General features: G+C 53.2%; 35 non-coding genes across 35 annotated transcripts; all 35 read left to right on the forward strand.

The window, feature by feature from the left end:
• The first annotated feature begins 222 nt into the window (after nt 1–222).
• On the forward strand, nt 223–341 carry LOC135590051 (5S ribosomal RNA). The gene has a single exon (XR_010477458.1). It is a non-coding gene; the product is annotated as a 5S ribosomal RNA (ribosomal RNA).
• Nucleotides 342–884: 543 nt separating this feature from the next.
• LOC135592117 (5S ribosomal RNA) lies at nt 885–1,003 on the forward strand. The gene has a single exon (XR_010478882.1). It is a non-coding gene; the product is annotated as a 5S ribosomal RNA (ribosomal RNA).
• Nucleotides 1,004–1,547: 544 nt separating this feature from the next.
• On the forward strand, nt 1,548–1,666 carry LOC135589969 (5S ribosomal RNA). Its single transcript, XR_010477375.1, has one exon. It is a non-coding gene; the product is annotated as a 5S ribosomal RNA (ribosomal RNA).
• Nucleotides 1,667–2,843: 1,177 nt separating this feature from the next.
• LOC135590052 (5S ribosomal RNA) lies at nt 2,844–2,962 on the forward strand. The gene has a single exon (XR_010477459.1). It is a non-coding gene; the product is annotated as a 5S ribosomal RNA (ribosomal RNA).
• A 544-nt stretch (nt 2,963–3,506) lies between these two features.
• On the forward strand, nt 3,507–3,625 carry LOC135592119 (5S ribosomal RNA). The gene has a single exon (XR_010478884.1). It is a non-coding gene; the product is annotated as a 5S ribosomal RNA (ribosomal RNA).
• Nucleotides 3,626–4,169: 544 nt separating this feature from the next.
• On the forward strand, nt 4,170–4,288 carry LOC135590035 (5S ribosomal RNA). Its single transcript, XR_010477441.1, has one exon. It is a non-coding gene; the product is annotated as a 5S ribosomal RNA (ribosomal RNA).
• Nucleotides 4,289–4,832: 544 nt separating this feature from the next.
• On the forward strand, nt 4,833–4,951 carry LOC135592120 (5S ribosomal RNA). The gene has a single exon (XR_010478886.1). It is a non-coding gene; the product is annotated as a 5S ribosomal RNA (ribosomal RNA).
• Nucleotides 4,952–5,281: 330 nt separating this feature from the next.
• On the forward strand, nt 5,282–5,400 carry LOC135592172 (5S ribosomal RNA). The gene has a single exon (XR_010478937.1). It is a non-coding gene; the product is annotated as a 5S ribosomal RNA (ribosomal RNA).
• Nucleotides 5,401–5,944: 544 nt separating this feature from the next.
• Nucleotides 5,945–6,063, forward strand: LOC135592121 (5S ribosomal RNA). Its single transcript, XR_010478887.1, has one exon. It is a non-coding gene; the product is annotated as a 5S ribosomal RNA (ribosomal RNA).
• Nucleotides 6,064–6,607: 544 nt separating this feature from the next.
• Nucleotides 6,608–6,726, forward strand: LOC135591006 (5S ribosomal RNA). The gene has a single exon (XR_010478399.1). It is a non-coding gene; the product is annotated as a 5S ribosomal RNA (ribosomal RNA).
• Nucleotides 6,727–7,903: 1,177 nt separating this feature from the next.
• Nucleotides 7,904–8,022, forward strand: LOC135590388 (5S ribosomal RNA). The gene has a single exon (XR_010477795.1). It is a non-coding gene; the product is annotated as a 5S ribosomal RNA (ribosomal RNA).
• Nucleotides 8,023–8,285: 263 nt separating this feature from the next.
• LOC135589970 (5S ribosomal RNA) lies at nt 8,286–8,404 on the forward strand. The gene has a single exon (XR_010477376.1). It is a non-coding gene; the product is annotated as a 5S ribosomal RNA (ribosomal RNA).
• Nucleotides 8,405–9,581: 1,177 nt separating this feature from the next.
• On the forward strand, nt 9,582–9,700 carry LOC135590054 (5S ribosomal RNA). The gene has a single exon (XR_010477460.1). It is a non-coding gene; the product is annotated as a 5S ribosomal RNA (ribosomal RNA).
• Nucleotides 9,701–10,244: 544 nt separating this feature from the next.
• LOC135592122 (5S ribosomal RNA) lies at nt 10,245–10,363 on the forward strand. The gene has a single exon (XR_010478888.1). It is a non-coding gene; the product is annotated as a 5S ribosomal RNA (ribosomal RNA).
• A 544-nt stretch (nt 10,364–10,907) lies between these two features.
• LOC135590036 (5S ribosomal RNA) lies at nt 10,908–11,026 on the forward strand. Its single transcript, XR_010477442.1, has one exon. It is a non-coding gene; the product is annotated as a 5S ribosomal RNA (ribosomal RNA).
• A 544-nt stretch (nt 11,027–11,570) lies between these two features.
• Nucleotides 11,571–11,689, forward strand: LOC135592123 (5S ribosomal RNA). Its single transcript, XR_010478889.1, has one exon. It is a non-coding gene; the product is annotated as a 5S ribosomal RNA (ribosomal RNA).
• A 1,177-nt stretch (nt 11,690–12,866) lies between these two features.
• On the forward strand, nt 12,867–12,985 carry LOC135590055 (5S ribosomal RNA). The gene has a single exon (XR_010477461.1). It is a non-coding gene; the product is annotated as a 5S ribosomal RNA (ribosomal RNA).
• Nucleotides 12,986–13,529: 544 nt separating this feature from the next.
• Nucleotides 13,530–13,648, forward strand: LOC135589786 (5S ribosomal RNA). The gene has a single exon (XR_010477193.1). It is a non-coding gene; the product is annotated as a 5S ribosomal RNA (ribosomal RNA).
• A 544-nt stretch (nt 13,649–14,192) lies between these two features.
• Nucleotides 14,193–14,311, forward strand: LOC135592126 (5S ribosomal RNA). The gene has a single exon (XR_010478891.1). It is a non-coding gene; the product is annotated as a 5S ribosomal RNA (ribosomal RNA).
• A 544-nt stretch (nt 14,312–14,855) lies between these two features.
• Nucleotides 14,856–14,974, forward strand: LOC135590038 (5S ribosomal RNA). Its single transcript, XR_010477445.1, has one exon. It is a non-coding gene; the product is annotated as a 5S ribosomal RNA (ribosomal RNA).
• A 544-nt stretch (nt 14,975–15,518) lies between these two features.
• On the forward strand, nt 15,519–15,637 carry LOC135592127 (5S ribosomal RNA). Its single transcript, XR_010478892.1, has one exon. It is a non-coding gene; the product is annotated as a 5S ribosomal RNA (ribosomal RNA).
• A 1,177-nt stretch (nt 15,638–16,814) lies between these two features.
• Nucleotides 16,815–16,933, forward strand: LOC135590057 (5S ribosomal RNA). The gene has a single exon (XR_010477463.1). It is a non-coding gene; the product is annotated as a 5S ribosomal RNA (ribosomal RNA).
• Nucleotides 16,934–17,477: 544 nt separating this feature from the next.
• Nucleotides 17,478–17,596, forward strand: LOC135589787 (5S ribosomal RNA). The gene has a single exon (XR_010477194.1). It is a non-coding gene; the product is annotated as a 5S ribosomal RNA (ribosomal RNA).
• Nucleotides 17,597–18,140: 544 nt separating this feature from the next.
• Nucleotides 18,141–18,259, forward strand: LOC135592128 (5S ribosomal RNA). The gene has a single exon (XR_010478893.1). It is a non-coding gene; the product is annotated as a 5S ribosomal RNA (ribosomal RNA).
• A 544-nt stretch (nt 18,260–18,803) lies between these two features.
• LOC135590039 (5S ribosomal RNA) lies at nt 18,804–18,922 on the forward strand. Its single transcript, XR_010477446.1, has one exon. It is a non-coding gene; the product is annotated as a 5S ribosomal RNA (ribosomal RNA).
• A 544-nt stretch (nt 18,923–19,466) lies between these two features.
• LOC135592129 (5S ribosomal RNA) lies at nt 19,467–19,585 on the forward strand. Its single transcript, XR_010478894.1, has one exon. It is a non-coding gene; the product is annotated as a 5S ribosomal RNA (ribosomal RNA).
• A 1,177-nt stretch (nt 19,586–20,762) lies between these two features.
• LOC135590058 (5S ribosomal RNA) lies at nt 20,763–20,881 on the forward strand. The gene has a single exon (XR_010477464.1). It is a non-coding gene; the product is annotated as a 5S ribosomal RNA (ribosomal RNA).
• A 544-nt stretch (nt 20,882–21,425) lies between these two features.
• Nucleotides 21,426–21,544, forward strand: LOC135589788 (5S ribosomal RNA). The gene has a single exon (XR_010477195.1). It is a non-coding gene; the product is annotated as a 5S ribosomal RNA (ribosomal RNA).
• A 544-nt stretch (nt 21,545–22,088) lies between these two features.
• On the forward strand, nt 22,089–22,207 carry LOC135592130 (5S ribosomal RNA). The gene has a single exon (XR_010478895.1). It is a non-coding gene; the product is annotated as a 5S ribosomal RNA (ribosomal RNA).
• A 544-nt stretch (nt 22,208–22,751) lies between these two features.
• On the forward strand, nt 22,752–22,870 carry LOC135590409 (5S ribosomal RNA). The gene has a single exon (XR_010477816.1). It is a non-coding gene; the product is annotated as a 5S ribosomal RNA (ribosomal RNA).
• A 544-nt stretch (nt 22,871–23,414) lies between these two features.
• LOC135592131 (5S ribosomal RNA) lies at nt 23,415–23,533 on the forward strand. The gene has a single exon (XR_010478897.1). It is a non-coding gene; the product is annotated as a 5S ribosomal RNA (ribosomal RNA).
• Nucleotides 23,534–24,077: 544 nt separating this feature from the next.
• LOC135589417 (5S ribosomal RNA) lies at nt 24,078–24,196 on the forward strand. The gene has a single exon (XR_010476825.1). It is a non-coding gene; the product is annotated as a 5S ribosomal RNA (ribosomal RNA).
• A 1,177-nt stretch (nt 24,197–25,373) lies between these two features.
• On the forward strand, nt 25,374–25,492 carry LOC135590765 (5S ribosomal RNA). Its single transcript, XR_010478172.1, has one exon. It is a non-coding gene; the product is annotated as a 5S ribosomal RNA (ribosomal RNA).
• A 330-nt stretch (nt 25,493–25,822) lies between these two features.
• LOC135590402 (5S ribosomal RNA) lies at nt 25,823–25,941 on the forward strand. The gene has a single exon (XR_010477810.1). It is a non-coding gene; the product is annotated as a 5S ribosomal RNA (ribosomal RNA).
• Nucleotides 25,942–27,118: 1,177 nt separating this feature from the next.
• Nucleotides 27,119–27,237, forward strand: LOC135590059 (5S ribosomal RNA). The gene has a single exon (XR_010477466.1). It is a non-coding gene; the product is annotated as a 5S ribosomal RNA (ribosomal RNA).
• The last annotated feature ends 217 nt before the right edge of the window (nt 27,238–27,454 follow it).

Raw genomic sequence — 27,454 nt, forward strand, 5'->3', positions numbered from 1 at the left:
GAGAGCTTTCCGGAATGGGGCCGCAATAGCGATTCCGAGTTCGTTCGAGAAAGTCCCGATGGTTTCGGCGGGTGCTTGCCGTGTCCGGTACGCGGTCGGCCTCGTGGGCATCGGAGGGATCCAACAATGGCGATTCCGAGATCGTTCGAGAGGTTTCGGGGCTCCGGTCATCGATGCGCCGTCCGCGACGTGCACAAAGGCGAGGGACGACGCACACAAAACGAGTGCGATCATACCAGCACTAAAGCACCGGATCCCATCAGAACTCCGAAGTTAAGCCTGCTTGGGCGAGAGTAGTACTAGGATTGGTGACCCCCCGGGAAGTCCTCGTGTTGCACTCCTTTTTGCACCCCGAGCGGCCAAAAGACTTACTTAAAACTCTCTTTTAAGCTTTTCAATTTTTCCAGCATTATGGCCAACAATAAATATGTCATTAACATATATATAGCAGGAGAATAATGAAATCATCATCTAAAAATTTCTTCATAAAACATACAATGACCAGACATGGTTCTAGGATGGGTGACCCCCTGGGAAGTCCACGTGTTGCACTCCTTTTTGCGCCCCGAGCGGCCAAAACCTCTCCCGTCGACCTCCGAGGCGATGGTTTTGGGCCTCGGAATTTGCCGTGACCGCTACGCAGTCAGTCTCGTGGGGCTCGGAGAGAGCTTTCCGGAATGGGGCCGCAATAGCGATCCGAGTTCGTTCGAGAAAGTCCCGATGGTTTCGGCGCGCGCTTGCCGTGTCCGGTACGCGGTCGGCCTCGTGGGCATCAGAGGGATCCGACAATGGCGATTCCGAGATCGTTCGAGAGTTTTCGGGGCTCCGGTCGTCGATGCGCCGTCCGCGACGTGCACAAATGCGAGGGACGACGCATACAAAATGAGTGCGATCATACCAGCACTAAAGCACCGGATCCCATCAGAACTCCGAAGTTAAGCCTGCTTGGGCGAGAGTAGTACTAGGATGGGTGACCCCCTGGGAAGTCCTTGTGTTGCACTCCTTTATGCGCCCCGAGCGGCCAAAAGACTTACTTAAAACTCTCTTTTAAGCTTTTCAATTTTTCCAGCATTATGGCCAACAATAAATATGTCATTAACATATATATAGCAGGAGAATAATGAAATCATCATCTAAAAATTTCTTCATAAAACATACAATGACCAGACATGGTTCTAGGATGGGTGACCCCCTGGGAAGTCCTCGTGTTGCACTCCTTTTTGCGCCCCGAGCGGCCAAAACCTCTCCCGTCGACCTCCGAGGCGATGGTTTTGGGCCTCGGAATTTGCCGTGACCGCTACGTAGTCAGTCTCGTGGGGCTCGGAGAGAGCTTTCCGGAATGGGGCCGCAATAGCGATTCTGAGTTCGTTCGAGAAAGTCCCGATGGTTTCGGCGCGCGCTTGCCGTGTCCGGTACACGGTCGGCCTCGTGGGCATCGGAGGGATCCGACAATGGCGATTCCGAGATCGTTCGAGAGGTTTCGGGGCTCCGGTCGTCGATGCGCCGTCCGCGACGTGCACAAAGGCGAGGGACGACGCACACAAAACGAGTGCGCTCATACCAGCACTAAAGCACCGGATCCCATCAGAACTCCGAAGTTAAGCCTGCTTGGGCTAGAGTAGTACTAGGATGGGTGACCCCCTGGGAAGTCCTCGTGTTGCACTCCTTTTTGCGCCCCGAGCGGCCAAAAGACTTACTTAAAACTCTCTTTTAAGCTTTTCAATTTTTCCAGCATTATGGCCAACAATAAATATGTCATGAACATATATATAGCATGAGAATAATGAAATCATCATCTAAAAATTTCTTCATAAAACATACAATGACCAGACATGGTTCTAGGATGGGTGACCCCCTGGGAAGTCCTCGTGTTGCACTCCTTTTTGCGCCTCGAGCGGCCAAAACCTCTCCCGTCGACCTCCGAGGCGATGGTTTTGGGCCTCGGAATTTGCCATGACCGCTACACAGTCAGTCTCGTGGGGCTCGGAGAGAGCTTTCCGGAATGGGGCCGCAATAGCGATTCCGAGTTCGTTCGAGAAAGTCCCGATGGTTTCGGCGCGCGCTTGCCTTGTCCGGTACGCGGTCGGCCTCGTGGGCATCGGAGGGATCCGACAATGGCGATTCCGAGATCGTTCGAGAGGTTTCGGGGCTCCGGTCGTCGATGCGCCGTCCGCGACGTGCACAAAGGCGAGGGACGATGCACACAAAACGAGTGCGATCATACCAGCACCGGATCACATCAGAACTCCGAAGTTAAGCGTGCTTGGGTCACCCGTGGGAAGTCCTCGTGTTGCACTCCTTTTTGCGCCCCGAGCGGCCAAAAGACTTACTTAAAACTATCTTTTAAGCTTTTCAATTTTTCCAGCATTATGGCCAACAATAAATATGTCATTAACATATATATAGCAGGAGAATAATGAAATCATCATCTAAAAATTTCTTCATAAAACATACAATGACCAGACATGGTTCTAGGATGGGTGACCCCCAGGGAAGTCCTCGTGTTGCACTCCTTTTTGCGCCCCGAGCAGCCAAAACCTCTCCCGTCGACCTCCGAGGCGATGGTTTTGGGCCTCGGAATTTGCCGTGACCGCTACGCAGTCAGTCTCGTGGGGCTCGGAGAGAGCTTTCCGGAATGGGGCCGCAATAGCGATTCCGAGTTCGTTCGAGAAAGTCCCGATGGTTTCGGCGGGTGCTTGCCGTGTCCGGTACGCGGTCGGCCTCGTGGGCATCGGAGGGATCCAACAATGGCGATTCCGAGATCGTTCGAGAGGTTTCGGGGCTCCGGTCATCGATGCGCCGTCCGCGACGTGCACAAAGGCGAGGGACGACGCACACAAAACGAGTGCGATCATACCAGCACTAAAGCACCGGATCCCATCAGAACTCCGAAGTTAAGCCTGCTTGGGCGAGAGTAGTACTAGGATTGGTGACCCCCCGGGAAGTCCTCGTGTTGCACTCCTTTTTGCACCCCGAGCGGCCAAAAGACTTACTTAAAACTCTCTTTTAAGCTTTTCAATTTTTCCAGCATTATGGCCAACAATAAATATGTCATTAACATATATATAGCAGGAGAATAATGAAATCATCATCTAAAAATTTCTTCATAAAACATACAATGACCAGACATGGTTCTAGGATGGGTGACCCCCTGGGAAGTCCACGTGTTGCACTCCTTTTTGCGCCCCGAGCGGCCAAAACCTCTCCCGTCGACCTCCGAGGCGATGGTTTTGGGCCTCGGAATTTGCCGTGACCGCTACGCAGTCAGTCTCGTGGGGCTCGGAGAGAGCTTTCCGGAATGGGGCCGCAATAGCGATTCCGAGTTCGTTCGAGAAAGTCCCGATGGTTTCGGCGCGCGCTTGCCGTGTCCGGTACGCGGTCGGCCTCGTGGGCATCAGAGGGATCCGACAATGGCGATTCCGAGATCGTTCGAGAGTTTTCGGGGCTCCGGTCGTCGATGCGCCGTCCGCGACGTGCACAAATGCGAGGGACGACGCATACAAAATGAGTGCGATCATACCAGCACTAAAGCACCGGATCCCATCAGAACTCCGAAGTTAAGCCTGCTTGGGCGAGAGTAGTACTAGGATGGGTGACCCCCTGGGAAGTCCTTGTGTTGCACTCCTTTATGCGCCCCGAGCGGCCAAAAGACTTACTTAAAACTCTCTTTTAAGCTTTTCAATTTTTCCAGCATTATGGCCAACAATAAATATGTCATTAACATATATATAGCAGGAGAATAATGAAATCATCATCTAAAAATTTCTTCATAAAACATACAATGACCAGACATGGTTCTAGGATGGGTGACCCCCTGGGAAGTCCTCGTGTTGCACTCCTTTTTGTGCCCCGAGCGGCCAAAACCTCTCCCGTCGACCTCCGAGGCGATGGTTTTGGGCCTCGAAATTTGCCGTGACCGCTACGCAGTCAGTCTCGTGGGGCTCGGAGAGAGCTTTCCGGAATGGGGCCGCAATAGCGATTCCGAGTTCGTTCGAGAAAGTCCCGATGGTTTCGGCGGGCGCTTGCCGTGTCCGGTACGCGGTCGGCCTCGTGGGCATCGGAGGGATCCGACAATGGCGATTCCGAGATCGTTCGAGAGGTTTCGGGGCTCCGGTCGTCGATGCGCCGTCCGCGACGTGCACAAAGGCGAGGGACGACGCACACAAAACAAGTGCGATCATACCAGCACTAAAGCCCCGGATCCCATCAGAACTCCGAAGTTAAGCCTGCTTGGGCGAGAGTAGTACTAGGATGGGTGACCCCCTGGGAAGTCCTTGTGTTGCACTCCTTTATGCGCCCCGAGCGGCCAAAAGACTTACTTAAAACTCTCTTTTAAGCTTTTCAATTTTTCCAGCATTATGGCCAACAATAAATATGTCATTAACATATATATAGCAGGAGAATAATGAAATCATCATCTAAAAATTTCTTCATAAAACATACAATGACCAGACATGGTTCTAGGATGGGTGACCCCCTGGGAAGTCCTCGTGTTGCACTCCTTTTTGTGCCCCGAGCGGCCAAAACCTCTCCCGTCGACCTCCGAGGCGATGGTTTTGGGCCTCGAAATTTGCCGTGACCGCTACGCAGTCAGTCTCGTGGGGCTCGGAGAGAGCTTTCCGGAATGGGGCCGCAATAGCGATTCCAAGTTCGTTCGAGAAAGTCCCGATGGTTTCGGCGCGCGCTTGCCGTGTCCGGTACGCGGTCGGCCTCGTGGGCATCGGAGGGATCCGACAATGGCGATTCCGAGATCGTTCGAGAGGTTTCGGGGCTCCGGTCGTCGATGCGCCGTCCGCGACGTGAACAAAGGCGAGGGACGACGCACACAAAACGAGTGCGATCATACCAGCACTAAAGCACCGGATCCCATCAGAACTCCGAAGTTAAGCCTGCTTGGGCGAGAGTAGTACTAGGATGGGTGACCCCCTGGGAAGTCCTTGTGTTGCACTCCTTTTTGCGCCCCGAGCGGCCAAAACCTCTCCCGTCGACCTCCGAGGCGATGGTTTTGGGCCTCGGAATTTGCCGTGACCGCTACGCAGTCAGTGTCGTGGGGCTCGGAGAGAGCTTTCCGGAATGGGGCCGCAATAGCGATTCCGAGTTCGTTCGAGAAAGTCTCGATGGTTTCGGCGCGCGCTTGCCGTGTCCGGTACGCGGTCGGCCTCGTGGGCATCGGAGGGATCCGACAATGGCGATTCCGAGATCGTTCGAGAGGTTTCGGGGCTCCGGTCGTCGATGCGCCGTCCGCGACGTGCACAAAGGCGAGGGACGACGCACACAAAACGAGTGCGATCATACCAGCACTAAAGCACCGGATCCCATCGGAACTCCGAAGTTAAGCCTGCTTGGGCGAGAGTAGTACTAGGATGGGTGACCCCCTGGGAAGTCCTCGTGTTGCACTCCTTTTTGCGCCCCGAGCGGCCAAAAGACTTACTTAAAACTCTCTTTTAAGCTTTTCAATTTTTCCAGCATTATGGCCAACAATAAATATGTCATTAACATATATATAGCAGGAGAATAATGAAATCATCATCTAAAAATTTCTTCATAAAACATACAATGACCAGACATGGTTCTAGGATGGGTGACCCCCTGGGAAGTCCTCGTGTTGCACTCTTTTTTGCGCCCCGAGCGGCCAAAACCTCTCCCGTCGACCTCCGAGGCGATGGTTTTGGGCCTCGGAATTTGCCGTGACCGCTACGCAGTCAGTCTCGTGGGGCTCGGAGAGAGCTTTCCGGAATGGGGCCGCAATAGCGATTCCGAGTTCGTTCGAGAAAGTCCCGATGGTTTCGGCGCGCGCTTGCCGTGTCCGGTACGCGGTCGGCCTCGTGGGCATCGGAGGGATCCGACAATGGCGATTCCGAGATCGTTCGAGAGGTTTCGGGGCTCCGGTCGTCGATGCGCCGTCCGCGACGTGAACAAAGGCGAGGGACGACGCACACAAAACGAGTGCGATCATACCAGCACTAAAGCACCGGATCCCATCAGAACTCCGAAGTTAAGCCTGCTTGGGCGAGAGTAGTACTAGGATGGGTGACCCCCTGGGAAGTCCTTGTGTTGCACTCCTTTTTGCGCCCCGAGCGGCCAAAAGACTTACTTAAAACTCTCTTTTAAGCTTTTCAATTTTTCCAGCATTATGGCCAACAATAAATATGTCATTAACATATATATAGCAGGAGAATAATGAAATCATCATCTAAAAATTTCTTCATAAAACATACAATGACCAGACATGGTTCTAGGATGGGTGACCCCCTGGGAAGTCCTCGTGTTGCACTCCTTTTTGTGCCCCGAGCGGCCAAAACCTCTCCCGTCGACCTCCGAGGCGATGGTTTTGGGCCTCGAAATTTGCCGTGACCGCTACGCAGTCAGTCTCGTGGGGCTCGGAGAGAGCTTTCCGGAATGGGGCCGCAATAGCGATTCCGAGTTCGTTCGAGAAAGTCCCGATGGTTTCGGCGCGCGCTTGCCGTGTCCGGTACGCGGTCGGCCTCGTGGGCATCGGAGGGATCCGACAATGGCGATTCCGAGATCGTTCGAGAGGTTTCGGGGCTCCGGTCGTCGATGCGCCGTCCGCGACGTGCACAAAGGCGAGGGACGACGCACACAAAACGAGTGCGATCATACCAGCACTAAAGCACCGGATCCCATCAGAACTCCGAAGTTAAGCCTGCTTGGGCGAGAGTAGTACTAGGATGGGTGACCCCCTGGGAAGTCCTCGTGTTGCACTCCTTTTTGCGCCCCGAGCGGCCAAAAGACTTACTTAAAACTCTCTTTTAAGCTTTTCAATTTTTCCAGCATTATGGCCAACAATAAATATGTTATTAACATATATATAGCAGGAGAATAATGAAATCATCATCTAAAAATTTTTTCATAAAACATACAATGACCAGACATGGTTCTAAGATGGGTGACCCCCTGGGAAGTCCTCGTGTTTTACTCCTTTTTGCGCCCCGAGCGGCCAAAACCTCTCCCGTCGACCTCCGAGGCGATGGTTTTGGGCCTCGGAATTTGCCGTGACCGCTAAGCAATCAGTCTCGTAGGGCTCGGAGAGAGCTTTCCGGAATGGAGCCGCAATAGCGATTTCGAGTTCATTCGAGAAAGTCCCGATGGTTTCGGCGCGCGCTTGCCGTGTCCGGTACGCGGTCGGCCTCGTGGGCATCGGAGGGATCCGACAATGGCGATTCCGAGATCGTTCGAGAGGTTTCGGGGCTCCGGTCGTCGATGCGCCGTCCGCGACGTGCACAAAGGCGAGGGACGACGCACACAAAACGAGTGCGATCATACCAGCACCGGATCACATCAGAACTCCGAAGTTAAGCGTGCTTGGGTCACCCATGGGAAGTCCCCGTGTTGCACTCCTTTTTGCGCCCCGAGCGGCCAAAAGACTTACTTAAAACTATCTTTTAAGCTTTTCAATTTTTCCAGCATTATGGCCAACAATAAATATGTCATTAACATATATATAGCAGGAGAATAATGAAATCATCATCTAAAAATTTCTTCATAAAACATACAATGACCAGACATGGTTCTAGGATGGGTGACCCCCTGGGAAGTCCTCGTGTTGCACTCCTTTTTGCGCCCCGAGCAGCCGAAACCTCTCCCGTCGACCTCCGAGGCGATGGTTTTGGGCCTCGGAATTTGCCGTGACCGCTACGCAGTCAGTCTCGTGGGGCTCGGAGAGAGCTTTCCGGAATGGGGCCGCAATAGCGATTCCGAGTTCGTTCGAGAATGTCCCGATGGTTTCGGCGGGCGCTTGCCGTGTCCGGTACGCGGTCGGCCTCGTGGGCATCGGAGGGATCCGACAATGGCGATTCCGAGATCGTTCGAGAGGTTTCGGGGCTCCGGTCGTCGATGCGCCGTCCGCGACGTGCACAAAGGCGAGGGACGACGCACACAAAACAAGTGCGATCATACCAGCACTAAAGCCCCGGATCCCATCAGAACTCCGAAGTTAATCGTGCTTGGGCGAGAGTAGTACAAGGATGGGTGACCCCCTAGGAAGTCCTCGTGTTGCACTCCTTTTTGCGCCCCGAGCGGCCAAAACCTCTCCCGTCGACCTCCGAGGCGATGGTTTTGGGCCTCGGAATTTGCCGTGACCGCTACATAGTCAGTCTCGTGGGGCTCGGAGAGAGCTTTCCGGAATGGGGCCGCAATAGCGATTCCGAGTTCGTTCGAGAAAGTCCCGATGGTTTCGGCGCGCGCTTGCCGTGTCCGGTACACGCTCCGGTCGTCGATGCGCCGTCCGCGACGTGCACAAAGGTGAGGGACGACGCACACAAAACGAGTGCGCTCATACCAGCACTAAAGCACCGGATCCCATCAGAACTCCGAAGTTAAGCCTGCTTGGGCTAGAGTAGTACTAGGATGGGTGACCCCCTGGGAAGTCCTCGTGTTGCACTCCTTTTTGCGCCCCGAGCGGCCAAAAGACTTACTTAAAACTCTCTTTTAAGCTTTTCAATTTTTCCAGCATTATGGCCAACAATAAATATGTCATGAACATATATATAGCATGAGAATAATGAAATCATCATCTAAAAATTTCTTCATAAAACATACAATGACCAGACATGGTTCTAGGATGGGTGACCCCCTGGGAAGTCCTCGTGTTGCACTCCTTTTTGCGCCTCGAGCGGCCAAAACCTCTCCCGTCGACCTCCGAGGCGATGGTTTTGGGCCTCGGAATTTGCCATGACCGCTACACAGTCAGTCTCGTGGGGCTCGGAGAGAGCTTTCCGGAATGGGGCCGCAATAGCGATTCCGAGTTCGTTCGAGAAAGTCCCGATGGTTTCGGCGCACGCTTGCCTTGTCCGGTACGCGGTCGGCCTCGTGGGCATCGGAGGGATCCGACAATGGCGATTCCGAGATCGTTCGAGAGGTTTCGGGGCTCCGGTCGTCGATGCGCCGTCCGCGACGTGCACAAAGGCGAGGGACGATGCACACAAAACGAGTGCGATCATACCAGCACCGGATCACATCAGAACTCCGAAGTTAAGCGTGCTTGGGTCACCCGTGGGAAGTCCTCGTGTTGCACTCCTTTTTGCGCCCCGAGCGACCAAAAGACTTACTTAAAACTATCTTTTAAGCTTTTCAATTTTTCCAGCATTATGGCCAACAATAAATATGTCATTAACATATATATAGCAGGAGAATAATGAAATCATCATCTAAAAATTTCTTCATAAAACATACAATGACCAGACATGGTTCTAGGATGGGTGACCCCCAGGGAAGTCCTCGTGTTGCACTCCTTTTTGCGCCCCGAGCAGCCAAAACCTCTCCCGTCGACCTCCGAGGCGATGGTTTTGGGCCTCGGAATTTGCCGTGACCGCTACGCAGTCAGTCTCGTGGGGCTCGGAGAGAGCTTTCCGGAATGGGGCCGCAATAGCGATTCCGAGTTCGTTCGAGAAAGTCCCGATGGTTTCGGCGGGTGCTTGCCGTGTCCGGTACGCGGTCGGCCTCGTGGGCATCGGAGGGATCCGACAATGGCGATTCCGAGATCGTTCGAGAGGTTTCGGGGCTCCGGTCGTCGATGCGCCGTCCGCGACGTGCACAAAGGCGAGGGACGACGCACACAAAACGAGTGCGATCATACCAGCACTAAAGCACCGGATCCCATCAGAACTCCGAAGTTAAGCCTGCTTGGGCGAGAGTAGTACTAGGATTGGTGACCCCCCGGGAAGTCCTCGTGTTGCACTCCTTTTTGCACCCCGAGCGGCCAAAAGACTTACTTAAAACTCTCTTTTAAGCTTTTCAATTTTTCCAGCATTATGGCCAACAATAAATATGTCATTAACATATATATAGCAGGAGAATAATGAAATCATCATCTAAAAATTTCTTCATAAAACATACAATGACCAGACATGGTTCTAGGATGGGTGACCCCCTGGGAAGTCCACGTGTTGCACTCCTTTTTGCGCCCCGAGCGGCCAAAACCTCTCCCGTCGACCTCCGAGGCGATGGTTTTGGGCCTCGGAATTTGCCGTGACCGCTACGCAGTCAGTCTCGTGGGGCTCGGAGAGAGCTTTCCGGAATGGGGCCGCAATAGCGATTCCGAGTTCGTTCGAGAAAGTCCCGATGGTTTCGGCGCGCGCTTGCCGTGTCCGGTACGCGGTCGGCCTCGTGGGCATCGGAGGGATCCGACAATGGCGATTCCGAGATCGTTCGAGAGTTTTCGGGGCTCCGGTCGTCGATGCGCCGTCCGCGACGTGCACAAATGCGAGGGACGACGCATACAAAATGAGTGCGATCATACCAGCACTAAAGCACCGGATCCCATCAGAACTCCGAAGTTAAGCCTGCTTGGGCGAGAGTAGTACTAGGATGGGTGACCCCCTGGGAAGTCCTTGTGTTGCACTCCTTTATGCGCCCCGAGCGGCCAAAAGACTTACTTAAAACTCTCTTTTAAGCTTTTCAATTTTTCCAGCATTATGGCCAACAATAAATATGTCATTAACATATATATAGCAGGAGAATAATGAAATCATCATCTAAAAATTTCTTCATAAAACATACAATGACCAGACATGGTTCTAGGATGGGTGACCCCCTGGGAAGTCCTCGTGTTGCACTCCTTTTTGTGCCCCGAGCGGCCAAAACCTCTCCCGTCGACCTCCGAGGCGATGGTTTTGGGCCTCGAAATTTGCCGTGACCGCTACGCAGTCAGTCTCGTGGGGCTCGGAGAGAGCTTTCCGGAATGGGGCCGCAATAGCGATTCCGAGTTCGTTCGAGAAAGTCCCGATGGTTTCGGCGGGCGCTTGCCGTGTCCGGTACGCGGTCGGCCTCGTGGGCATCGGAGGGATCCGACAATGGCGATTCCGAGATCGTTCGAGAGGTTTCGGGGCTCCGGTCGTCGATGCGCCGTCCGCGACGTGCACAAAGGCGAGGGACGACGCACACAAAACAAGTGCGATCATACCAGCACTAAAGCCCCGGATCCCATCAGAACTCCGAAGTTAAGCCTGCTTGGGCGAGAGTAGTACTAGGATGGGTGACCCCCTGGGAAGTCCTTGTGTTGCACTCCTTTATGCGCCCCGAGCGGCCAAAAGACTTACTTAAAACTCTCTTTTAAGCTTTTCAATTTTTCCAGCATTATGGCCAACAATAAATATGTCATTAACATATATATAGCAGGAGAATAATGAAATCATCATCTAAAAATTTCTTCATAAAACATACAATGACCAGACATGGTTCTAGGATGGGTGACCCCCTGGGAAGTCCTCGTGTTGCACTCCTTTTTGTGCCCCGAGCGGCCAAAACCTCTCCCGTCGACCTCCGAGGCGATGGTTTTGGGCCTCGAAATTTGCCGTGACCGCTACGCAGTCAGTCTCGTGGGGCTCGGAGAGAGCTTTCCGGAATGGGGCCGCAATAGCGATTCCGAGTTCGTTCGAGAAAGTCCCGATGGTTTCGGCGCGCGCTTGCCGTGTCCGGTACGCGGTCGGCCTCGTGGGCATCGGAGGGATCCGACAATGGCGATTCCGAGATCGTTCGAGAGGTTTCGGGGCTCCGGTCGTCGATGCGCCGTCCGCGACGTGAACAAAGGCGAGGGACGACGCACACAAAACGAGTGCGATCATACCAGCACTAAAGCACCGGATCCCATCAGAACTCCGAAGTTAAGCCTGCTTGGGCGAGAGTAGTACTAGGATGGGTGACCCCCTGGGAAGTCCTTGTGTTGCACTCCTTTTTGCGCCCCGAGCGGCCAAAAGACTTACTTAAAACTCTCTTTTAAGCTTTTCAATTTTTCCAGCATTATGGCCAACAATAAATATGTCATTAACATATATATAGCAGGAGAATAATGAAATCATCATCTAAAAATTTCTTCATAAAACATACAATGACCAGACATGGTTCTAGGATGGGTGACCCCCTGGGAAGTCCTCGTGTTGCACTCCTTTTTGTGCCCCGAGCGGCCAAAACCTCTCCCGTCGACCTCCGAGGCGATGGTTTTGGGCCTCGGAATTTGCCATGACCGCTACACAGTCAGTCTCGTGGGGCTCGGAGAGAGCTTTCCGGAATGGGGCCGCAATAGCGATTCCGAGTTCGTTCGAGAAAGTCCCGATGGTTTCGGCGCGCGCTTGCCTTGTCCGGTACGCGGTCGGCCTCGTGGGCATCGGAGGGATCCGACAATGGCGATTCCGAGATCGTTCGAGAGGTTTCGGGGCTCCGGTCGTCGATGCGCCGTCCGCGACGTGCACAAAGGCGAGGGACGATGCACACAAAACGAGTGCGATCATACCAGCACCGGATCACATCAGAACTCCGAAGTTAAGCGTGCTTGGGTCACCCGTGGGAAGTCCTCGTGTTGCACTCCTTTTTGCGCCCCGAGCGGCCAAAAGACTTACTTAAAACTATCTTTTAAGCTTTTCAATTTTTCCAGCATTATGGCCAACAATAAATATGTCATTAACATATATATAGCAGGAGAATAATGAAATCATCATCTAAAAATTTCTTCATAAAACATACAATGACCAGACATGGTTCTAGGATGGGTGACCCCCAGGGAAGTCCTCGTGTTGCACTCCTTTTTGCGCCCCGAGCAGCCAAAACCTCTCCCGTCGACCTCCGAGGCGATGGTTTTGGGCCTCGGAATTTGCCGTGACCGCTACGCAGTCAGTCTCGTGGGGCTCGGAGAGAGCTTTCCGGAATGGGGCCGCAATAGCGATTCCGAGTTCGTTCGAGAAAGTCCCGATGGTTTCGGCGGGTGCTTGCCGTGTCCGGTACGCGGTCGGCCTCGTGGGCATCGGAGGGATCCGACAATGGCGATTCCGAGATCGTTCGAGAGGTTTCGGGGCTCCGGTCGTCGATGCGCCGTCCGCGACGTGCACAAAGGCGAGGGACGACGCACACAAAACGAGTGCGATCATACCAGCACTAAAGCACCGGATCCCATCAGAACTCCGAAGTTAAGCCTGCTTGGGCGAGAGTAGTACTAGGATTGGTGACCCCCCGGGAAGTCCTCGTGTTGCACTCCTTTTTGCACCCCGAGCGGCCAAAAGACTTACTTAAAACTCTCTTTTAAGCTTTTCAATTTTTCCAGCATTATGGCCAACAATAAATATGTCATTAACATATATATAGCAGGAGAATAATGAAATCATCATCTAAAAATTTCTTCATAAAACATACAATGACCAGACATGGTTCTAGGATGGGTGACCCCCTGGGAAGTCCACGTGTTGCACTCCTTTTTGCGCCCCGAGCGGCCAAAACCTCTCCCGTCGACCTCCGAGGCGATGGTTTTGGGCCTCGGAATTTGCCGTGACCGCTACACAGTCAGTCTCGTGGGGCTCGGAGAGAGCTTTCCGGAATGGGGCCGCAATAGCGATTCCGAGTTCGTTCGAGAAAGTCCCGATGGTTTCGGCGGGCGCTTGCCGTGTCCGGTACGCGGTCGGCCTCGTGGGCATCGGAGGGATCCGACAATGGCGATTCCGAGATCGTTCGAGAGGTTTCGGGGCTCCGGTCGTCGATGCGCCGTCCGCGACGTGCACAAAGGCGAGGGACGACGCACACAAAACAAGTGCGATCATACCAGCACTAAAGCCCCGGATCCCATCAGAACTCCGAAGTTAAGCCTGCTTGGGCGAGAGTAGTACTAGGATGGGTGACCCCCTGGGAAGTCCTCGTGTTGCACTCCTTTATGCGCCCCGAGCGGCCAAAAGACTTACTTAAAACTCTCTTTTAAGCTTTTCAATTTTTCCAGCATTATGGCCAACAATAAATATGTCATTAACATATATATAGCAGGAGAATAATGAAATCATCATCTAAAAATTTCTTCATAAAACATACAATGACCAGACATGGTTCTAGGATGGGTGACCCCCTGGGAAGTCCTCGTGTTGCACTCCTTTTTGTGCCCCGAGCGGCCAAAACCTCTCCCGTCGACCTCCGAGGCGATGGTTTTGGGCCTCGAAATTTGCCGTGACCGCTACGCAGTCAGTCTCGTGGGGCTCGGAGAGAGCTTTCCGGAATGGGGCCGCAATAGCGATTCCGAGTTCGTTCGAGAAAGTCCCGATGGTTTCGGCGCGCGCTTGCCGTGTCCGGTACGCGGTCGGCCTCGTGGGCATCGGAGGGATCCGACAATGGCGATTCCGAGATCGTTCGAGAGGTTTCGGGGCTCCGGTCGTCGATGCGCCGTCCGCGACGTGAACAAAGGCGAGGGACGACGCACACAAAACGAGTGCGATCATACCAGCACTAAAGCACCGGATCCCATCAGAACTCCGAAGTTAAGCCTGCTTGGGCGAGAGTAGTACTAGGATGGGTGACCCCCTGGGAAGTCCTTGTGTTGCACTCCTTTTTGCGCCCCGAGCGGCCAAAAGACTTACTTAAAACTCTCTTTTAAGCTTTTCAATTTTTCCAGCATTATGGCCAACAATAAATATGTCATTAACATATATATAGCAGGAGAATAATGAAATCATCATCTAAAAATTTCTTCATAAAACATACAATGACCAGACATGGTTCTAGGATGGGTGACCCCCTGGGAAGTCCTCGTGTTGCACTCCTTTTTGTGCCCCGAGCGGCCAAAACCTCTCCCGTCGACCTCCGAGGCGATGGTTTTGGGCCTCGAAATTTGCCGTGACCGCTACGCAGTCAGTCTCGTGGGGCTCGGAGAGAGCTTTCCGGAATGGGGCCGCAATAGCGATTCCGAGTTCGTTCGAGAAAGTCCCGATGGTTTCGGCGGGCGCTTGCCGTGTCCGGTACGCGGTCGGCCTCGTGGGCATCGGAGGGATCCGACAATGGCGATTCCGAGATCGTTCGAGAGGTTTCGGGGCTCCGGTCGTCGATGCGCCGTCCGCGACGTGCACAAAGGCGAGGGACGACGCACACAAAACAAGTGCGATCATACCAGCACTAAAGCCCCGGATCCCATCAGAACTCCGAAGTTAAGCCTGCTTGGGCGAGAGTAGTACTAGGATGGGTGACCCCCTGGGAAGTCCTTGTGTTGCACTCCTTTATGCGCCCCGAGCGGCCAAAAGACTTACTTAAAACTCTCTTTTAAGCTTTTCAATTTTTCCAGCATTATGGCCAACAATAAATATGTCATTAACATATATATAGCAGGAGAATAATGAAATCATCATCTAAAAATTTCTTCATAAAACATACAATGACCAGACATGGTTCTAGGATGGGTGACCCCCTGGGAAGTCCTCGTGTTGCACTCCTTTTTGTGCCCCGAGCGGCCAAAACCTCTCCCGTCGACCTCCGAGGCGATGGTTTTGGGCCTCGAAATTTGCCGTGACCGCTACGCAGTCAGTCTCGTGGGGCTCGGAGAGAGCTTTCCGGAATGGGGCCGCAATAGCGATTCCGAGTTCGTTCGAGAAAGTCCCGATGGTTTCGGCGCGCGCTTGCCGTGTCCGGTACGCGGTCGGCCTCGTGGGCATCGGAGGGATCCGACAATGGCGATTCCGAGATCGTTCGAGAGGTTTCGGGGCTCCGGTCGTCGATGCGCCGTCCGCGACGTGAACAAAGGCGAGGGACGACGCACACAAAACGAGTGCGATCATACCAGCACTAAAGCACCGGATCCCATCAGAACTCCGAAGTTAAGCCTGCTTGGGCGAGAGTAGTACTAGGATGGGTGACCCCCTGGGAAGTCCTTGTGTTGCACTCCTTTTTGCGCCCCGAGCGGCCAAAAGACTTACTTAAAACTCTCTTTTAAGCTTTTCAATTTTTCCAGCATTATGGCCAACAATAAATATGTCATTAACATATATATAGCAGGAGAATAATGAAATCATCATCTAAAAATTTCTTCATAAAACATACAATGACCAGACATGGTTCTAGGATGGGTGACCCCCTGGGAAGTCCTCGTGTTGCACTCCTTTTTGTGCCCCGAGCGGCCAAAACCTCTCCCGTCGACCTCCGAGGCGATGGTTTTGGGCCTCGGAATTTGCCATGACCGCTACACAGTCAGTCTCGTGGGGCTCGGAGAGAGCTTTCCGGAATGGGGCCGCAATAGCGATTCCGAGTTCGTTCGAGAAAGTCCCGATGGTTTCGGCGCGCGCTTGCCTTGTCCGGTACGCGGTCGGCCTCGTGGGCATCGGAGGGATCCGACAATGGCGATTCCGAGATCGTTCGAGAGGTTTCGGGGCTCCGGTCGTCGATGCGCCGTCCGCGACGTGCACAAAGGCGAGGGACGATGCACACAAAACGAGTGCGATCATACCAGCACCGGATCACATCAGAACTCCGAAGTTAAGCGTGCTTGGGTCACCCGTGGGAAGTCCTCGTGTTGCACTCCTTTTTGCGCCCCGAGCGGCCAAAAGACTTACTTAAAACTATCTTTTAAGCTTTTCAATTTTTCCAGCATTATGGCCAACAATAAATATGTCATTAACATATATATAGCAGGAGAATAATGAAATCATCATCTAAAAATTTCTTCATAAAACATACAATGACCAGACATGGTTCTAGGATGGGTGACCCCCAGGGAAGTCCTCGTGTTGCACTCCTTTTTGCGCCCCGAGCAGCCAAAACCTCTCCCGTCGACCTCCGAGGCGATGGTTTTGGGCCTCGGAATTTGCCGTGACCGCTACGCAGTCAGTCTCGTGGGGCTCGGAGAGAGCTTTCCGGAATGGGGCCGCAATAGCGATTCCGAGTTCGTTCGAGAAAGTCCCGATGGTTTCGGCGGGTGCTTGCCGTGTCCGGTACGCGGTCGGCCTCGTGGGCATCGGAGGGATCCGACAATGGCGATTCCGAGATCGTTCGAGAGGTTTCGGGGCTCCGGTCGTCGATGCGCCGTCCGCGACGTGCACAAAGGCGAGGGACGACGCACACAAAACGAGTGCGATCATACCAGCACTAAAGCACCGGATCCCATCAGAACTCCGAAGTTAAGCCTGCTTGGGCGAGAGTAGTACTAGGATTGGTGACCCCCCGGGAAGTCCTCGTGTTGCACTCCTTTTTGCACCCCGAGCGGCCAAAAGACTTACTTAAAACTCTCTTTTAAGCTTTTCAATTTTTCCAGCATTATGGCCAACAATAAATATGTCATTAACATATATATAGCAGGAGAATAATGAAATCATCATCTAAAAATTTCTTCATAAAACATACAATGACCAGACATGGTTCTAGGATGGGTGACCCCCTGGGAAGTCCACGTGTTGCACTCCTTTTTGCGCCCCGAGCGGCCAAAACCTCTCCCGTCGACCTCCGAGGCGATGGTTTTGGGCCTCGGAATTTGCCGTGACCGCTACACAGTCAGTCTCGTGGGGCTCGGAGAGAGCTTTCCGGAATGGGGCCGCAATAGCGATTCCGAGTTCGTTCGAGAATGTCCCGATGGTTTCGGCGGGCGCTTGCCGTGTCCGGTACGCGGTCGGCCTCGTGGGCATCGGAGGGATCCGACAATGGCGATTCCGAGATCGTTCGAGAGGTTTCGGGGCTCCGGTCGTCGATGCGCCGTCCGCGACGTGCACAAAGGCGAGGGACGACGCACACAAAACAAGTGCGATCATACCAGCACTAAAGCCCCGGATCCCATCAGAACTCCGAAGTTAAGCCTGCTTGGGCGAGAGTAGTACTAGGATGGGTGACCCCCTGGGAAGTCCTCGTGTTGCACTCCTTTATGCGCCCCGAGCGGCCAAAAGACTTACTTAAAACTCTCTTTTAAGCTTTTCAATTTTTCCAGCATTATGGCCAACAATAAATATGTCATTAACATATATATAGCAGGAGAATAATGAAATCATCATCTAAAAATTTCTTCATAAAACATACAATGACCAGACATGGTTCTAGGATGGGTGACCCCCTGGGAAGTCCTCGTGTTGCACTCCTTTTTGTGCCCCGAGCGGCCAAAACCTCTCCCGTCGACCTCCGAGGCGATGGTTTTGGGCCTCGAAATTTGCCGTGACCGCTACGCAGTCAGTCTCGTGGGGCTCGGAGAGAGCTTTCCGGAATGGGGCCGCAATAGCGATTCCGAGTTCGTTCGAGAAAGTCCCGATGGTTTCGGCGCGCGCTTGCCGTGTCCGGTACGCGGTCGGCCTCGTGGGCATCGGAGGGATCCGACAATGGCGATTCCGAGATCGTTCGAGAGGTTTCGGGGCTCCGGTCGTCGATGCGCCGTCCGCGACGTGAACAAAGGCGAGGGACGACGCACACAAAACGAGTGCGATCATACCAGCACTAAAGCACCGGATCCCATCAGAACTCCGAAGTTAAGCCTGCTTGGGCGAGAGTAGTACTAGGATGGGTGACCCCCTGGGAAGTCCTTGTGTTGCACTCCTTTTTGCGCCCCGAGCGGCCAAAAGACTTACTTAAAACTCTCTTTTAAGCTTTTCAATTTTTCCAGCATTATGGCCAACAATAAATATGTCATTAACATATATATAGCAGGAGAATAATGAAATCATCATCTAAAAATTTCTTCATAAAACATACAATGACCAGACATGGTTCTAGGATGGGTGACCCCCTGGGAAGTCCTCGTGTTGCACTCCTTTTTGTGCCCCGAGCGGCCAAAACCTCTCCCGTCGACCTCCGAGGCGATGGTTTTGGGCCTCGAAATTTGCCGTGACCGCTACGCAGTCAGTCTCGTGGGGCTCGGAGAGAGCTTTCCGGAATGGGGCCGCAATAGCGATTCCGAGTTCGTTCGAGAAAGTCCCGATGGTTTCGGCGGGCGCTTGCCGTGTCCGGTACGCGGTCGGCCTCGTGGGCATCGGAGGGATCCGACAATGGCGATTCCGAGATCGTTCGAGAGGTTTCGGGGCTCCGGTCGTCGATGCGCCGTCCGCGACGTGCACAAAGGCGAGGGACGACGCACACAAAACAAGTGCGATCATACCAGCACTAAAGCCCCGGATCCCATCAGAACTCCGAAGTTAAGCCTGCTTGGGCGAGAGTAGTACTAGGATGGGTGACCCCCTGGGAAGTCCTTGTGTTGCACTCCTTTATGCGCCCCGAGCGGCCAAAAGACTTACTTAAAACTCTCTTTTAAGCTTTTCAATTTTTCCAGCATTATGGCCAACAATAAATATGTCATTAACATATATATAGCAGGAGAATAATGAAATCATCATCTAAAAATTTCTTCATAAAACATACAATGACCAGACATGGTTCTAGGATGGGTGACCCCCTGGGAAGTCCTCGTGTTGCACTCCTTTTTGTGCCCCGAGCGGCCAAAACCTCTCCCGTCGACCTCCGAGGCGATGGTTTTGGGCCTCGAAATTTGCCGTGACCGCTACGCAGTCAGTCTCGTGGGGCTCGGAGAGAGCTTTCCGGAATGGGGCCGCAATAGCGATTCCGAGTTCGTTCGAGAAAGTCCCGATGGTTTCGGCGCGCGCTTGCCGTGTCCGGTACGCGGTCGGCCTCGTGGGCATCGGAGGGATCCGACAATGGCGATTCCGAGATCGTTCGAGAGGTTTCGGGGCTCCGGTCGTCGATGCGCCGTCCGCGACGTGAACAAAGGCGAGGGACGACGCACACAAAACGAGTGCGATCATACCAGCACTAAAGCACCGGATCCCATCAGAACTCCGAAGTTAAGCCTGCTTGGGCGAGAGTAGTACTAGGATGGGTGACCCCCTGGGAAGTCCTTGTGTTGCACTCCTTTTTGCGCCCCGAGCGGCCAAAAGACTTACTTAAAACTCTCTTTTAAGCTTTTCAATTTTTCCAGCATTATGGCCAACAATAAATATGTCATTAACATATATATAGCAGGAGAATAATGAAATCATCATCTAAAAATTTCTTCATAAAACATACAATGACCAGACATGGTTCTAGGATGGGTGACCCCCTGGGAAGTCCTCGTGTTGCACTCCTTTTTGTGCCCCGAGCGGCCAAAACCTCTCCCGTCGACCTCCGAGGCGATGGTTTTGGGCCTCGGAATTTGCCATGACCGCTACACAGTCAGTCTCGTGGGGCTCGGAGAGAGCTTTCCGGAATGGGGCCGCAATAGCGATTCCGAGTTCGTTCGAGAAAGTCCCGATGGTTTCGGCGCGCGCTTGCCTTGTCCGGTACGCGGTCGGCCTCGTGGGCATCGGAGGGATCCGACAATGGCGATTCCGAGATCGTTCGAGAGGTTTCGGGGCTCCGGTCGTCGATGCGCCGTCCGCGACGTGCACAAAGGCGAGGGACGATGCACACAAAACGAGTGCGATCATACCAGCACCGGATCACATCAGAACTCCGAAGTTAAGCGTGCTTGGGTCACCCGTGGGAAGTCCTCGTGTTGCACTCCTTTTTGCGCCCCGAGCGGCCAAAAGACTTACTTAAAACTATCTTTTAAGCTTTTCAATTTTTCCAGCATTATGGCCAACAATAAATATGTCATTAACATATATATAGCAGGAGAATAATGAAATCATCATCTAAAAATTTCTTCATAAAACATACAATGACCAGACATGGTTCTAGGATGGGTGACCCCCAGGGAAGTCCTCGTGTTGCACTCCTTTTTGCGCCCCGAGCAGCCAAAACCTCTCCCGTCGACCTCCGAGGCGATGGTTTTGGGCCTCGGAATTTGCCGTGACCGCTACGCAGTCAGTCTCGTGGGGCTCGGAGAGAGCTTTCCGGAATGGGGCCGCAATAGCGATTCCGAGTTCGTTCGAGAAAGTCCCGATGGTTTCGGCGGGTGCTTGCCGTGTCCGGTACGCGGTCGGCCTCGTGGGCATCGGAGGGATCCGACAATGGCGATTCCGAGATCGTTCGAGAGGTTTCGGGGCTCCGGTCGTCGATGCGCCGTCCGCGACGTGCACAAAGGCGAGGGACGACGCACACAAAACGAGTGCGATCATACCAGCACTAAAGCACCGGATCCCATCAGAACTCCGAAGTTAAGCCTGCTTGGGCGAGAGTAGTACTAGGATTGGTGACCCCCCGGGAAGTCCTCGTGTTGCACTCCTTTTTGCACCCCGAGCGGCCAAAAGACTTACTTAAAACTCTCTTTTAAGCTTTTCAATTTTTCCAGCATTATGGCCAACAATAAATATGTCATTAACATATATATAGCAGGAGAATAATGAAATCATCATCTAAAAATTTCTTCATAAAACATACAATGACCAGACATGGTTCTAGGATGGGTGACCCCCTGGGAAGTCCACGTGTTGCACTCCTTTTTGCGCCCCGAGCGGCCAAAACCTCTCCCGTCGACCTCCGAGGCGATGGTTTTGGGCCTCGGAATTTGCCGTGACCGCTACACAGTCAGTCTCGTGGGGCTCGGAGAGAGCTTTCCGGAATGGGGCCGCAATAGCGATTCCGAGTTCGTTCGAGAATGTCCCGATGGTTTCGGCGGGCGCTTGCCGTGTCCGGTACGCGGTCGGCCTCGTGGGCATCGGAGGGATCCGACAATGGCGATTCCGAGATCGTTCGAGAGGTTTCGGGGCTCCGGTCGTCGATGCGCCGTCCGCGACGTGCACAAAGGCGAGGGACGACGCACACAAAACAAGTGCGATCATACCAGCACTAAAGCCCCGGATCCCATCAGAACTCCGAAGTTAAGCCTGCTTGGGCGAGAGTAGTACTAGGATGGGTGACCCCCTGGGAAGTCCTCGTGTTGCACTCCTTTATGCGCCCCGAGCGGCCAAAAGACTTACTTAAAACTCTCTTTTAAGCTTTTCAATTTTTCCAGCATTATGGCCAACAATAAATATGTCATTAACATATATATAGCAGGAGAATAATGAAATCATCATCTAAAAATTTCTTCATAAAACATACAATGACCAGACATGGTTCTAGGATGGGTGACCCCCTGGGAAGTCCTCGTGTTGCACTCCTTTTTGTGCCCCGAGCGGCCAAAACCTCTCCCGTCGACCTCCGAGGCGATGGTTTTGGGCCTCGAAATTTGCCGTGACCGCTACGCAGTCAGTCTCGTGGGGCTCGGAGAGAGCTTTCCGGAATGGGGCCGCAATAGCGATTCCGAGTTCGTTCGAGAAAGTCCCGATGGTTTCGGCGCGCGCTTGCCGTGTCCGGTACGCGGTCGGCCTCGTGGGCATCGGAGGGATCCGACAATGGCGATTCCGAGATCGTTCGAGAGGTTTCGGGGCTCCGGTCGTCGATGCGCCGTCCGCGACGTGAACAAAGGCGAGGGACGACGCACACAAAACGAGTGCGATCATACCAGCACTAAAGCACCGGATCCCATCAGAACTCCGAAGTTAAGCCTGCTTGGGCGAGAGTAGTACTAGGATGGGTGACCCCCTGGGAAGTCCTTGTGTTGCACTCCTTTTTGCGCCCCGAGCGGCCAAAAGACTTACTTAAAACTCTCTTTTAAGCTTTTCAATTTTTCCAGCATTATGGCCAACAATAAATATGTCATTAACATATATATAGCAGGAGAATAATGAAATCATCATCTAAAAATTTCTTCATAAAACATACAATGACCAGACATGGTTCTAGGATGGGTGACCCCCTGGGAAGTCCTCGTGTTGCACTCCTTTTTGTGCCCCGAGCGGCCAAAACCTCTCCCGTCGACCTCCGAGGCGATGGTTTTGGGCCTCGAAATTTGCCGTGACCGCTACGCAGTCAGTCTCGTGGGGCTCGGAGAGAGCTTTCCGGAATGGGGCCGCAATAGCGATTCCGAGTTCGTTCGAGAAAGTCCCGATGGTTTCGGCGGGCGCTTGCCGTGTCCGGTACGCGGTCGGCCTCGTGGGCATCGGAGGGATCCGACAATGGCGATTCCGAGATCGTTCGAGAGGTTTCGGGGCTCCGGTCGTCGATGCGCCGTCCGCGACGTGCACAAAGGCGAGGGACGACGCACACAAAACAAGTGCGATCTTACCAGCACTAAAGCCCCGGATCCCATCAGAACTCCGAAGTTAAGCCTGCTTGGGCGAGAGTAGTACTAGGATGGGTGACCCCCTGGGAAGTCCTTGTGTTGCACTCCTTTATGCGCCCCGAGCGGCCAAAAGACTTACTTAAAACTCTCTTTTAAGCTTTTCAATTTTTCCAGCATTATGGCCAACAATAAATATGTCATTAACATATATATAGCAGGAGAATAATGAAATCATCATCTAAAAATTTCTTCATAAAACATACAATGACCAGACATGGTTCTAGGATGGGTGACCCCCTGGGAAGTCCTCGTGTTGCACTCCTTTTTGTGCCCCGAGCGGCCAAAACCTCTCCCGTCGACCTCCGAGGCGATGGTTTTGGGCCTCGAAATTTGCCGTGACCGCTACGCAGTCAGTCTCGTGGGGCTCGGAGAGAGCTTTCCGGAATGGGGCCGCAATAGCGATTCCGAGTTCGTTCGAGAAAGTCCCGATGGTTTCGGCGCGCGCTTGCCGTGTCCGGTACGCGGTCGGCCTCGTGGGCATCGGAGGGATCCGACAATGGCGATTCCGAGATCGTTCGAGAGGTTTCGGGGCTCCGGTCGTCGATGCGCCGTCCGCGACGTGAACAAAGGCGAGGGACGACGCACACAAAACGAGTGCGATCATACCAGCACTAAAGCACCGGATCCCATCAGAACTCCGAAGTTAAGCCTGCTTGGGCGAGAGTAGTACTAGGATGGGTGACCCCCTGGGAAGTCCTTGTGTTGCACTCCTTTTTGCGCCCCGAGCGGCCAAAAGACTTACTTAAAACTCTCTTTTAAGCTTTTCAATTTTTCCAGCATTATGGCCAACAATAAATATGTCATTAACATATATATAGCAGGAGAATAATGAAATCATCATCTAAAAATTTCTTCATAAAACATACAATGACCAGACATGGTTCTAGGATGGGTGACCCCCTGGGAAGTCCTCGTGTTGCACTCCTTTTTGTGCCCCGAGCGGCCAAAACCTCTCCCGTCGACCTCCGAGGCGATGGTTTTGGGCCTCGAAATTTGCCGTGACCGCTACGCAGTCAGTCTCGTGGGGCTCGGAGAGAGCTTTCCGGAATGGGGCCGCAATAGCGATTCCGAGTTCGTTCGAGAAAGTCCCGATGGTTTCGGCGCGCGCTTGCCGTGTCCGGTACGCGGTCGGCCTCGTGGGCATCGGAGGGATCCGACAATGGCGATTCCGAGATCGTTCGAGAGGTTTCGGGGCTCCGGTCGTCGATGCGCCGTACGCGACGTGCACAAAGGCGAGGGACGACGCACACAAAACGAGTGCGATCATACCAGCACTAAAGCACCGGATCCCATCAGAACTCCGAAGTTAAGCCTGCTTGGGCGAGAGTAGTACTAGGATGGGTGACTCCCTGGGAAGTCCTCGTGTTGCACTCCTTTTTGCGCCCCGAGCGGCCAAAAGACTTACTTAAAACTCTCTTTTAAGCTTTTCAATTTTTCCAGCATTATGGCCAACAATAAATATGTTATTAACATATATATAGCAGGAGAATAATGAAATCATCATCTAAAAATTTCTTCATAAAACATACAATGACCAGACATGGTTCTAAGATGGGTGACCCCCTGGGAAGTCCTCGTATTTTACTCCTTTTTGCGCCCCGAGCGGCCAAAACCTCTCCCGTCGACCTCCGAGGCGATGGTTTTGGGCCTCGGAATTTGCCGTGACCGCTAAGCAGTCAGTCTCGTAGGGCTCGGAGAGAGCTTTCCGGAATGGAGCCGCAATAGCGATTTCGAGTTCATTCGAGAAAGTCCCGATGGTTTCGGCGCGCGCTTGCCGTGTCCGGTACGCGGTCGGCCTCGTGGGCATCGGAGGGATCCGACAATGGCGATTCCGAGATCGTTCGAGAGGTTTCGGGGCTCCGGTCGTCGATGCGCCGTCCGCGACGTGCACAAAGGCGAGGGACGACGCACACAAAACGAGTGCGATCATACCAGCACCGGATCACATCAGAACTCCGAAGTTAAGCGTGCTTGGGTCACCCATGGGAAGTCCCCGTGTTGCACTCCTTTTTGCGCCCCGAGCGGCCAAAAGACTTACTTAAAACTATCTTTTAAGCTTTTCAATTTTTCCAGCATTATGGCCAACAATAAATATGTCATTAACATATATATAGCAGGAGAATAATGAAATCATCATCTAAAAATTTCTTCATAAAACATACAATGACCAGACATGGTTCTAGGATGGGTGACCCCCTGGGAAGTCCTCGTGTTGCACTCCTTTTTGCGCCCCGAGCAGCCAAAACCTCTCCCGTCGACCTCCGAGGCGATGGTTTTGGGCCTCGGAATTTGCCGTGACCGCTACGCAGTCAGTCTCGTGGGGCTCGGAGAGAGCTTTCCGGAATGGGGCCGCAATAGCGATTCCGAGTTCGTTCGAGAATGTCCCGATGGTTTCGGCGGGCGCTTGCCGTGTCCGGTACGCGGTCGGCCTCGTGGGCATCGGAGGGATCCGACAATGGCGATTCCGAGATCGTTCGAGAGGTTTCGGGGCTCCGGTCGTCGATGCGCCGTCCGCGACGTGCACAAAGGCGAGGGACGACGCACACAAAACAAGTGCGATCATACCAGCACTAAAGCCCCGGATCCCATCAGAACTCCGAAGTTAATCTTGCTTGGGCGAGAGTAGTACAAGGATGGGTGACCCCCTAGGAAGTCCTCGTGTTGCACTCCTTTTTGCGCCCCGAGCGGCCAAAACCTCTCCCGTCGACCTCCGAGGCGATGGTTTTGGGCCTCGGAATTTGCCGTGACCGCTACGTAGTCAGTCTCGTGGGGCTCGGAGAGAGCTTTCCGGAATGGGGCCGCAATAGCGATTCCGAGTTCGTTCGAGAAAGTCCCGATGGTTTCGGCGCGCGCTTGCCGTGTCCGGTACACGGTCGGCCTCGTGGGCATCGGAGGGATCCGACAATGGCGATTCCGAGATCGTTCGAGAGGTTTCGGGGCTCCGGTCGTCGATGCGCCGTCCGCGACGTGCACAAAGGCGAGGGACGACGCACACAAAACGAGTGCGCTCATACCAGCACTAAAGCACCGGATCCCATCAGAATTCCGAAGTTAAGCCTGCTTGGGCTAGAGTAGTACTAGGATGGGTGACCCCCTGGGAAGTCCTCGTGTTGCACTCCTTTTTGCGCCCCGAGCGGCCAAAAGACTTACTTAAAACTCTCTTTTAAGCTTTTCAATTTTTCCAGCATTATGGCCAACAATAAATATGTCATGAACATATATATAGCATGAGAATAATGAAATCATCATCTAAAAATTTCTTCATAAAACATACAATGACCAGACATGGTTCTAGGATGGGTGACCCCCTGGGAAGTCCTCGTGTTGCACTCCTTTTTGCGCCTCGAGCGGCCAAAACCTCTCCCGTCGACCTCCGAGGCGATGGTTTTGGGCCTCGGAATTTGCCATGACCGCTACACAGTCAGTCTCGTGGGGCTCGGAGAGAGCTTTCCGGAATGGGGCCGCAATAGCGATTCCGAGTTCGTTCGAGAAAGTCCCGATGGTTTCGGCGCGCGCTTGCCTTGTCCGGTACGCGGTCGGCCTCGTGGGCATCGGAGGGATCCGACAATGGCGATTCCGAGATCGTTCGAGAGGTTTCGGGGCTCCGGTCGTCGATGCGCCGTCCGCGACGTGCACAAAGGCGAGGGACGATGCACACAAAACGAGTGCGATCATACCAGCACCGGATCACATCAGAACTCCGAAGTTAAGCGTGCTTGGGTCACCCGTGGGAAGTCCTCGTGTTGCACTCCTTTTTGCGCCCCGAGCGGCCAAAAGACTTACTTAAAACTATCTTTTAAGCTTTTCAATTTTTCCAGCATTATGGCCAACAATAAATATGTCATTAACATATATATAGCAGGAGAATAATGAAATCATCATCTAAAAATTTCTTCATAAAACATACAATGACCAGACATGGTTCTAGGATGGGTGACCCCCAGGGAAGTCCTCGTGTTGCACTCCTTTTTGCGCCCCGAGCAGCCAAAACCTCTCCCGTCGACCTCCGAGGCGATGGTTTTGGGCCTCGGAATTTGCCGTGACCGCTACGCAGTCAGTCTCGTGGGGCTCGGAGAGAGCTTTCCGGAATGGGGCCGCAATAGCGATTCCGAGTTCGTTCGAGAAAGTCCCGATGGTTTCGGCGGGTGCTTGCCGTGTCCGGTACGCGGTCGGCCTCGTGGGCATCGGAGGGATCCGACAATTGCGATTCCGAGATCGTTCGAGAGGTTTCGGGGCTCCGGTCGTCGATGCGCCGTCCGCGACGTGCACAAAGGCGAGGGACGACGCACACAAAACGAGTGCGATCATACCAGCACTAAAGCACCGGATCCCATCAGAACTCCGAAGTTAAGCCTGCTTGGGCGAGAGTAGTACTAGGATTGGTGACCCCCCGGGAAGTCCTCGTGTTGCACTCCTTTTTGCACCCCGAGCGGCCAAAAGACTTACTTAAAACTCTCTTTTAAGCTTTTCAATTTTTCCAGCATTATGGCCAACAATAAATATGTCATTAACATATATATAGCAGGAGAATAATGAAATCATCATCTAAAAATTTCTTCATAAAACATACAATGACCAGACATGGTTCTAGGATGGGTGACCCCCTGGGAAGTCCACGTGTTGCACTCCTTT

Source organism: Musa acuminata, chromosome BXJ1-8 (genome assembly GCF_036884655.1).
Source record: "Musa acuminata AAA Group cultivar baxijiao chromosome BXJ1-8, Cavendish_Baxijiao_AAA, whole genome shotgun sequence".
Lineage (NCBI taxonomy): Eukaryota > Viridiplantae > Streptophyta > Magnoliopsida > Zingiberales > Musaceae > Musa > Musa acuminata.